The sequence below is a fragment of the Nycticebus coucang genome, chromosome X (assembly GCF_027406575.1).
Source record: "Nycticebus coucang isolate mNycCou1 chromosome X, mNycCou1.pri, whole genome shotgun sequence".
In the NCBI taxonomy this organism is placed as follows: Eukaryota; Metazoa; Chordata; class Mammalia; order Primates; family Lorisidae; genus Nycticebus; species Nycticebus coucang.
This window is the reverse complement of record NC_069804.1, coordinates 120438504-120447278: the sequence shown is the minus strand read 5'-3', so window position 1 is coordinate 120447278 and position 8775 is coordinate 120438504. Positions and strand designations below refer to the sequence as shown.

The 8775-nt window shown below is 39.5% G+C and overlaps 1 pseudogene; it reads right to left on the bottom strand.

Annotated features, from left to right (window-relative positions):
- Positions 1-5213: 5213 nt before the first annotated feature.
- LOC128578905 (uncharacterized) lies at positions 5214-5306 on the bottom strand (annotated as a pseudogene).
- Between the last annotated feature and the right edge of the window lie 3469 nt (positions 5307-8775).

Genomic DNA, 8775 nt, shown 5'->3' with positions numbered 1-8775 from the left:
CCACACAAATGGTGCATTTTACAAGGGTACATGTTAAATTTATTAAATGTGGAATATAAATGTCTTAACACAATAACTAAGAAAATATGGTGATGGCTATGTTAACCAGCTTGATGAAAATATTTCGAATGGTATATAAAACCAGCACATTTTATCCCCCCCAAAAAACAAAATTCCTGGCTAGTGTTAGAGATAGGGTCTTGCTTTTGGCTCAGGCTTGTCTCGAACTTGTGAGCTCAAACAATACACCTGCCTTGGCCTCCTAGAGTGCTAGGATTACATGTGTGAGCCATCGCACCCAGCCCCGCATTAAGGATCTTGAGAGAAGTTTATCCTGGATTAACTGGATGGACCCTAAATGCAATCATATGTATCTTATGTTAACAATCAAAGAACAGATACTTCAAGATGGATCCTCAGTGGGCACCTGGGCCTGAATTGAAAATAGCACTAATTGGCCATTTGCTGACTAGAAGTTACACACTTACTCTGCATTCCCAGAAAAATTCCCACATTTTTAATTTTGGGAATTTCATAACTGTCTGTTCTTGGTTAGTGTTATGTGAACCTCTGAATAGACTGTGACCTGCGTGGACCAATCAAAACTTAGCAAGTGTAGACTGAAGTCAGAACTCCGCACATTTGTGTCCTTCATTTGAATAGGCAAACCAGAGAGGAAAGGTGGATAGAAACTTTGTAAAAGAGGAACAGTGTCTTTGTTCTCTGTGAAAACACATTTGTTTTGTACTAAAGCAAGGCTGCTTTCCTTGGCTTGCAAACTGTTTACTGAAAAATAGTCTCTTTCCATTTATCCTAAAAGAAAATCTTCAGTAGATTTGTTGACCGTTAAGACAGGCAGAGGAAGATTAAAAGTGCATGGAAGGGAAGGCTATGAGAACACAGAGCAGCAAGTGATGTGGTCAGAAAGCAAGGAATGGCAGCTCCCAACAGAAACTGGGAAAGACAAGGAACATGTTGTCTGATAGAACCGCCAGAGAAAATGTGGCCCTGCCAATACCTTAACCTTGTACTTTTGGCCACCACAATTACTTGAAACAGGTCATTGCTGTTTGGAACCACATGCTTTGTAGGAATTTCCAATAGCAGCCCTAAAAAACTAATAGAATTGTCCTTAGAGCACTTTATTGATCCCTCCTTCCTTCTACATGAATTTCTTATTCTCTATAGACTTTCTGTCATTAAAATAGTGTACTGAAAGAGAAACATAAGATGAAGGGCTCACATAGGAAATCAAGGATCAGCAGTCATATTTTCAAACATTACACCATTCTTATACATGACTCTACAGTTTTCATCCATTCATGACCACCAATGTTCAGAAGATGTGAAAAACAAGTCAAAGTTTTGCTTTGGATGGGCTGATTATCTTCTAACAGAACTCCCATGCTGTTCAAAAATCAACACATGGAGTTCAGGTTTTTACATTTATTTCTGCCTCATTCTATAAGATAGAGGAAGTGGTGATCCTAGAAATGGGATCCCCCAACAAAGATGGTGGTAGAAGAGGAGGCCTCCAAAGGTAATGGTGGTGATTATAGTTTACTAATTAGTCCAGGTAAATGACTTGGAGGAGGACAAGAAACTCCATTGGATAGATGTGGCACTGGTAGAGCTGCTGGTAGGGATGGCCCTCTATCTGCCTGTGGATGTGTTGGGGGAAAATCTTGAAATGTAAAGCAATTTGAGGGTCCATGCATTTGCAATACAAATAATCAATTAATTAAATTATTGCAATGAAATATGCAGTGTAGAATACATAAGAGTAGATGTTGGTGATTTCTTAGAATTTGTACATTTCTTATTAATTTATAATGCTCAATGACTTAATACAATATGCAAAAGACATATAAATGTACAGATATATGGTAAAGATTTTAAACTATACGACTAGAGTTGATGTCTCCTGCCTAGCACTCTGGGACACCAAGATGGGTGGATGGATTGACATCAGGAGTTTGAGACCAGCCTGCTCAAGAGAGAGACCCCCACTCTACTAAAAACAGGAAAACTTGGCCAGATGTTGTTGCAGGTACCTGTATTCCCAGCTACTTGGAAGGCTGAAGCAAAAGGATCACTTGAGCCAGGAGTTTCATGCCGTAGTGAGCTATGATGTTATGACACTTTACCCAGGGAGACAGAGTAAAAGTTACTTAAAAAAAAAAAGATTTGAAAGCAGCTCTGACATGCCTAAGTAAGTTCTTTTCCTACTTTTCCCATTGGGATTTTGTACAGCATCGTGACTCAAGTAACAACACAGTTTACAACATTGCATGAAGCCACTTACGTGGGAAGCTATTGAAAGGACCTGTTTAGACACATGTCCAAAAGGATTCATTTTATACAAGCATACAAATTTACTATGCCTGGCTATAGCCTCAATTTGTTCTAAGCATAACAGGTCTTAAACCATGTCTTATTTGCCTTATTTTCTGGGATCCTGAAGGTAAATCTGCTCTTAAATCTGACGAATATGTATCTGCCAAAGGACAGATCCACTTCTTGCATCAACATTTGGTGGTGGTACTGTTTATCAGTGACTAAAAAATTTACTGGGAAAAATCAGTAGGAAGCTCAGGACACGCTCTCATTACAACTTCCATCTCCAGACTTCCATAGCTGGTCCTTCACCTCACTCAGGCCTTTCCTCCTGTGTCACCTTCTCAGAGAGGCCTTAACTGCACAATCTACTGAAAGGTCCCAGTTTCACACCCACCCCACTCCATTTCCTTTCCTTCTTTCCCTGCTTAGTTTGTTGTGTAGCTTGTCATGATATATATATATATATATACATATATATGTTTCTATTGATTTTATTTTATCAGTCAATTGAAAAAATATTTATTTCCACATTCACTGCAGTGTGAGGTCCATGTGATCAGAACTTTTCCCTGTGTGTGTCTTTCATGGTGTGTCAGCATTTAAAGCAAGTCTGGCATTATAGTAGGTGCTCAACAAATGTTTGTGGAAGGAATTAATGAAAATCACATTTGGTCATCAACCATAATCTGTGTGCCATTCCACAGATTACACTTAACAGTACAGTGGAGTTCTTTCAGAATTTCCATCCACGTAGTTATATTTTGATACATAGGACCATTAACATTCATATATTGCACCTCATTTAAGTTGATGAACATTTCTCTAATACTTAGAACAATACTCTGGGAGGCTGAGATGGCTGGATTGCCTAATCTCCAGAGTTTGCAACCAACCTGAAGAAGATACCCCTTCTCTACTAAAAGTAGAAAAAAACAGCTGGGCGTTGTGGTACCTGCCTGTGTTCCCAGCTACTTGGTAGAATGAGGGAGGTAGATTGCATAAGCCTAAAAGTTTGACAATGCTTTGAGCAATGGTAAAAGGGCACTCTACCCAGGGTGACAGAATGAGACTGTCTTAAGAAAAAAAAAAAGTTTGAATGCAGTTCCTACACACACCTACGTCAGTTCTACTACCTCCTCATGAATGCATGTCATTTGTCATGAGGTGAGGGCAGAGCCTAGGAGAATGAGTCATTAGGAGTGAAAACGGGTGGGTAACTGACTTCTCCCAGATGTCATAAGGGAAGGAGGATAGAAAAAGAATGAAAGTAATCTTGTGTATCTGGAGTACAGCTACAAATGAGGAAAATAACAACTGATAAGGGCAAAGTAGTCAGAATTAGTGGACTGCTGGCCTTGGTTGGTCATTATTTTGGATTCTACGTAAGCATTCCTAATTCTATATGAAATCAGCACAGTGTACCCCATAAATGCATTAATGTACATGATCTATGTGTTTATGTAATAATAAAAAAAGAAAAAGAAATAAATTAATTAAAATGAAAAATAAAAAGAAAGGAAATGCATTGGAGAGTTTTAGGCAGGGGCCATATCTGGTTTGAATGATGGATAACACTAGAATCACGTATATGTGTGAAAGTGGAAAAGACTGATCTCCTGTTCTCTGGGTGCTCTTTAGAGGCAGCATTCTAAGTTTCGTCCAAGTTTCTCCATTTTTCTTTGTATGTGCAAGTATGTATTTAAAAAACTTCCCAAGCAGACACAGTGGCTCACACCTGTAATCCTAGCACTCTGGGAGGCTCAGGTGAGTGGATTGCTTGAGATCAGGAACTAGAGACCAGCCTGAGCAAGAGTAAGATCCCTCTAAATTAAAAACAGAAAACCTGGGTTGGGCACCTGTGGCTCAGCTGCTAGGGCGCCAGCCACATGCGCCTGGGCTAGTGGATTTGAACCAGGCCAGGGTCTGCTAAACAACAATGACATAGCAGGGAGCACTGTGGTGGGCACCTGTAGTCCTAGCTACTTGGGAGGCTGAGGCAGGAGAATCGCCTAAGCCCAAGAGTTTGATGTTCCTGTCAGCTGTGAGGCCAACTGCACTCTGCTGAGGGTGACATAGACAGACTCTGTCTCACAAAAAAAAAAAAAAAAAAAAAAAAAAGGAAAAGCAAAAGAAAAGAAAAGCAAAAGGAAAGAAAGAAAGAAAGAAAGAAAGAAAGAAAGAAAGAAAGAAAGAAAGAAAGAAAGAAAGAAAGAAAGAAAAAGAAAGGAAGGAAGGAAAGAAAAGAAAAGAAAAGAAAAGAAAAGAAAAGAAAAGAAAAGAAAAGAAAAGAAAAGAAAAGAAAAGAAAAGAAAAGAAAAGAAAAACCTAGCCCACCAGGGCACTCCCCCCAGGACCACAGAGTCTTGACTCTTCCTCGGAATAAATAAATAAATAAATACTTCTTACCCTATTTATCAAAGCTTCTCAAGAAGATCCTTGGCACTGCCCCACCACTCCACACCAGGCTGGTCATTTGAGGGCGCGCACCTCAGCGCAGGGGTTGGGGGGAGGGAGCCCCAGGCCGGGAGGCTCCTGGCAAATGGCAATTGTCTGATGTGGTGGCTGTACATTCAGCCTAAGAAACTCTGGGCGAGGGAGCCAGCGGAGTCGCCTCCCTAGGTGGTGTCAGGCTCATCTCAGCTAATCCAAGAGTAAATGAGAAATTGAGAAAAATAGTGCCAACTCCAGATCAACATATTTAGAGAAAATTGGAAAAGGAGGAGCTTACTACCCCTTTCTCTGAGGACTTTTTAAGGAACGCAGTTCTAGCTGTGAGCTTCAAATCTTGGAGCAGAAACTAGAAACATCACCAGAGCAAACAAGAACAGGAGCACTAAGGGAGAACTGTCAGCCTTCTCAACCCTCTCAACCATTGTCAACCGTCACCCCTAGCAAGCTCTGTGGGAGGCACATCTCACGCATGCGCATGAAAACACCATCATCACGCTCATGAACTACAAAATAATCAGAGCATACATTTATTTATTTATTTATTTATTTTTGAGACAGACAGTCTCACTTTGTCGCCCTCAGTAGAGTGCCATGGTGTCACAGCTCATAGCAACCTCCAGCTCTTGGGCTTAGCTGATTCTTTTGTCTCAGCCTCCAGAGTAGCTGGGACTACAGGAGCCCACCACAATGCCCCCAGCTATGTTTTTGTTGCAGTGGCCGGGGAAGGGTTCGAACCCACCACCCTTGGTATATGGGGCTGGAGCCCTACTCACTGAACCACTGGCACCACCCAGAGAATACCATTTTTAATTTACCTTTACATCCTACATGGTTCCTGGCACTGTATTGGTGCTTAATAATTGTTAAATAAAGTACTCAATTTTTAATGCTTGTTTACTATCCATATAGACTCTAGATGATTGTCTAAATCTGTATTTCCCTTCATTGATTCATCTTATTTCAGTGAATGAAAGATTTCATATATCTACTGCTTTTTTTCTATATGTTTTAGGAAAATGAGTGGATTGAGGATCTTACAGTCTAAAAACAGAGAAGGTCATATGTATGTAGTTCTTTTGTATGTCCAGCCAAAACACATTGGTAATTGATGATAAGATTGAAAAAAGGCAGATAAAAATGAAAAGATTGTCTTACAATTTCACTTGTACTATATATGGAGATAACCCCAAAATATGTTGGCAACTTTATTTAAAGCTCAGATAGAGGGCATTAAGTACATAGACCAATGAAACTGAAGACTATAGTTTTGTTTCTCTTATGGCTGTTGAAGCCAAAACACAGTTTAAAAAATCCCTGAGAGAGTCAGTACACAGTATCCAAATTAGGTCAAAAATGCAAAAGTCACCCCATTTCTTCCGATGCCCGATTACATTCTTAGAAAGATACGAGTCTATAATCTACTTGCTATGATCCTGAGTATCAATAATATCATGTACCAATATAGTGAATGATCAAACTGTGTTATATAAGTATGCTATTTAAAATTCTTTTATTCCTGCCATGAGATTGATTTTTCAATCATTTTTCAAATATACTGTTAATTTTCTTTCTACATGATTGAATTTTCTTTCAAGATCTTTCCTTAGTGTCAGGATTTCTAAATTTGAAAGTCCTTTTACATTTGTAATTTATTAGTTTTATGATCCGTTATAGACTTCATTAAGCCATTATGTATTAATTATAAGTTTTCTATTTGTGTTTTTGTTGTTCATTTGATTAAATAGCATTTTATATATTTTTCCAAGAAAAAAAAAAGAAGATCCTTAACCACAAAATGTTAGGAACTATTCATTTATTTTGTTTATTTGAAAACTAAAGATATAAATCATTGGCTCAAAATCAGGGTGCAACTGGATGAGGTCATAACAGGTTTATGAGAGGGGTTGTCTAGCCCCTCTCACCTTGTCCCATTCTCTCTCTCTATCTCAATGATTCTCATTAATAGAACATAATCATAAGGACCTGCACACGATACAAGAAGCTAGTGTCTGCTGAACCCTGAACCAGCTAGCCCAAGTCTCTGGGAAAGTGTGTATGACAACTATGTGATCCATGACATCGTTAGTCGGTACAAAGATTTGAAAGTAGTGCTTGATGACTCTCTCATCAAATTTTCTGTTTTTCTAAATTACTTACACTCAGTGCATATTAATAAAACCACAAAAGAACACTACACTTTAAATAATAAGCTATTCACCTTAGAATGTTACTCTGAGCTTGCCTTGTGCTGTGCAGTAAAGACTAGTATACAATAGACAATCATGTAGTTTTCTTTCTTGGAAGGCTCATGAAATAAGTTCATGCTAAATCTTGCCCAACCGTGATTTCAGTTAGGTGTGAGTCAAACTGCTTACCTCGAAGGCCACATGGCTGAGTGCACTTCACAAGGGTACTTTCACAATTACCTTCAGAGATTACAGTGCAGGATGATAGAAAGTCTTTTACTCTGCAGTACAAGGGGACAAAGAGGATCACCTCACATTTTCCCAGTCCTGCAGTTTATGAAAATATGAGGCTAGTATCGTGGCTTACAAAGGTCTCAGTTTACTGAAACTGCCTCACTGTCTTGGTTCACTGTTGAAGAGTCAGAACATAGTTGTGATATGGGTTGAATCCTGATGGACACGTGATTTCTACAAACCTCTACCAGTGTATATCAGATGAAAACATTTTTTTTACACAGAATCTTATTCTGTCACCCTGGTAGAGAGCCATTGTGTCATGCCTCACATCAACCTTAAACCCATGAGCTCAAGTGATCCCCTCCCCTAAGCCACCTGAGCATCTAGAACTATAGGCATGCACCACAAGACACACCTCCTTTTTCTATTTTAGTGGGGGGTGGTGGTGTCTGGCTGTTGCTCAGGATGGTCTCGCAATCCTTTGCTCAGGTGATCCACCCACTCTGGCCTCCCAGAGTGCTGGGATTATAGGTGTGAGACACCATGCCCAGCCAGCTAAACAAAATCTTCCAAAAAGGAAAAGCCCAGGACCAGACTGTTTCACATCACAATTCTACCAAACCTTCAAATAAGAACTACTACCTTTATTGCATGATCTATTCCAAAACTTAGAGAAGGAAGGAATCCTCCTCAATTCATTCTACTAAGCAAATATCACCCTGATTCCAAAATCAGGAAAAGACCCAACAAAAAAATGAATCTATAGACTAATATCACTAATGAATATCAGTGCAAAAAAATTCAAAAAGATCTTAGCAGGGAGAATACTGTGACACATTAAAGAAGTTATACATCAAGATCAAGTAGGATTTATCCAGGGATGCAAGGTTGGTTCCACATATGTAAATCAATAAATATAATTCACCACATAAATAAAATCAAAGACAATAAGCATATAATTCTTTCGATGCAGAAATGACTTTTGGCAATATCCACTATCCTTTCTTGATAAGAATGCTTAAGAAAGGGCCATGTGTAGTGGTTCACACCTGTAATCCTAGCACTCTGGGAGGCAGAGATGGATGGAATACTTGAGCTCATGAGTGTAAGACCAGCCTGAACAGGAGCCAGGCCCCGTCTCTGAAAAATAGCTGGGCATTGTGATGGGTGCCTGTAGTCCCACCCACTTGGGTGCTTGAGGCAAGTAAATCGCTTTAGCCCAGGAATTTGAGGTTGCTGTGAGCTATGCCACAATACCCTACCCAGGGCAAAGAATGAAACTCCGTTTCAAAAAAAATAAAATAAAATAAAAGGAATGCTTAAGAAAACAGTCTTAGGTGGGACATTTCATAAACTGAAAGAGGCCATCTCCAACAAACCCACAGCAAATATCATATTGAATTTAAGCAAACTGAACGTATTTCCACTCAGATACGGAACAAGGATGCCCAGTCTTGACACTGCTATTCAACATAGTGTTGGAAGTCCCAGCCATCAAATCTGGCAACAGAAGGAGATCTAATGTATTCAAATGGGGAGAGAGGAGCTCAAACTCTCTCTC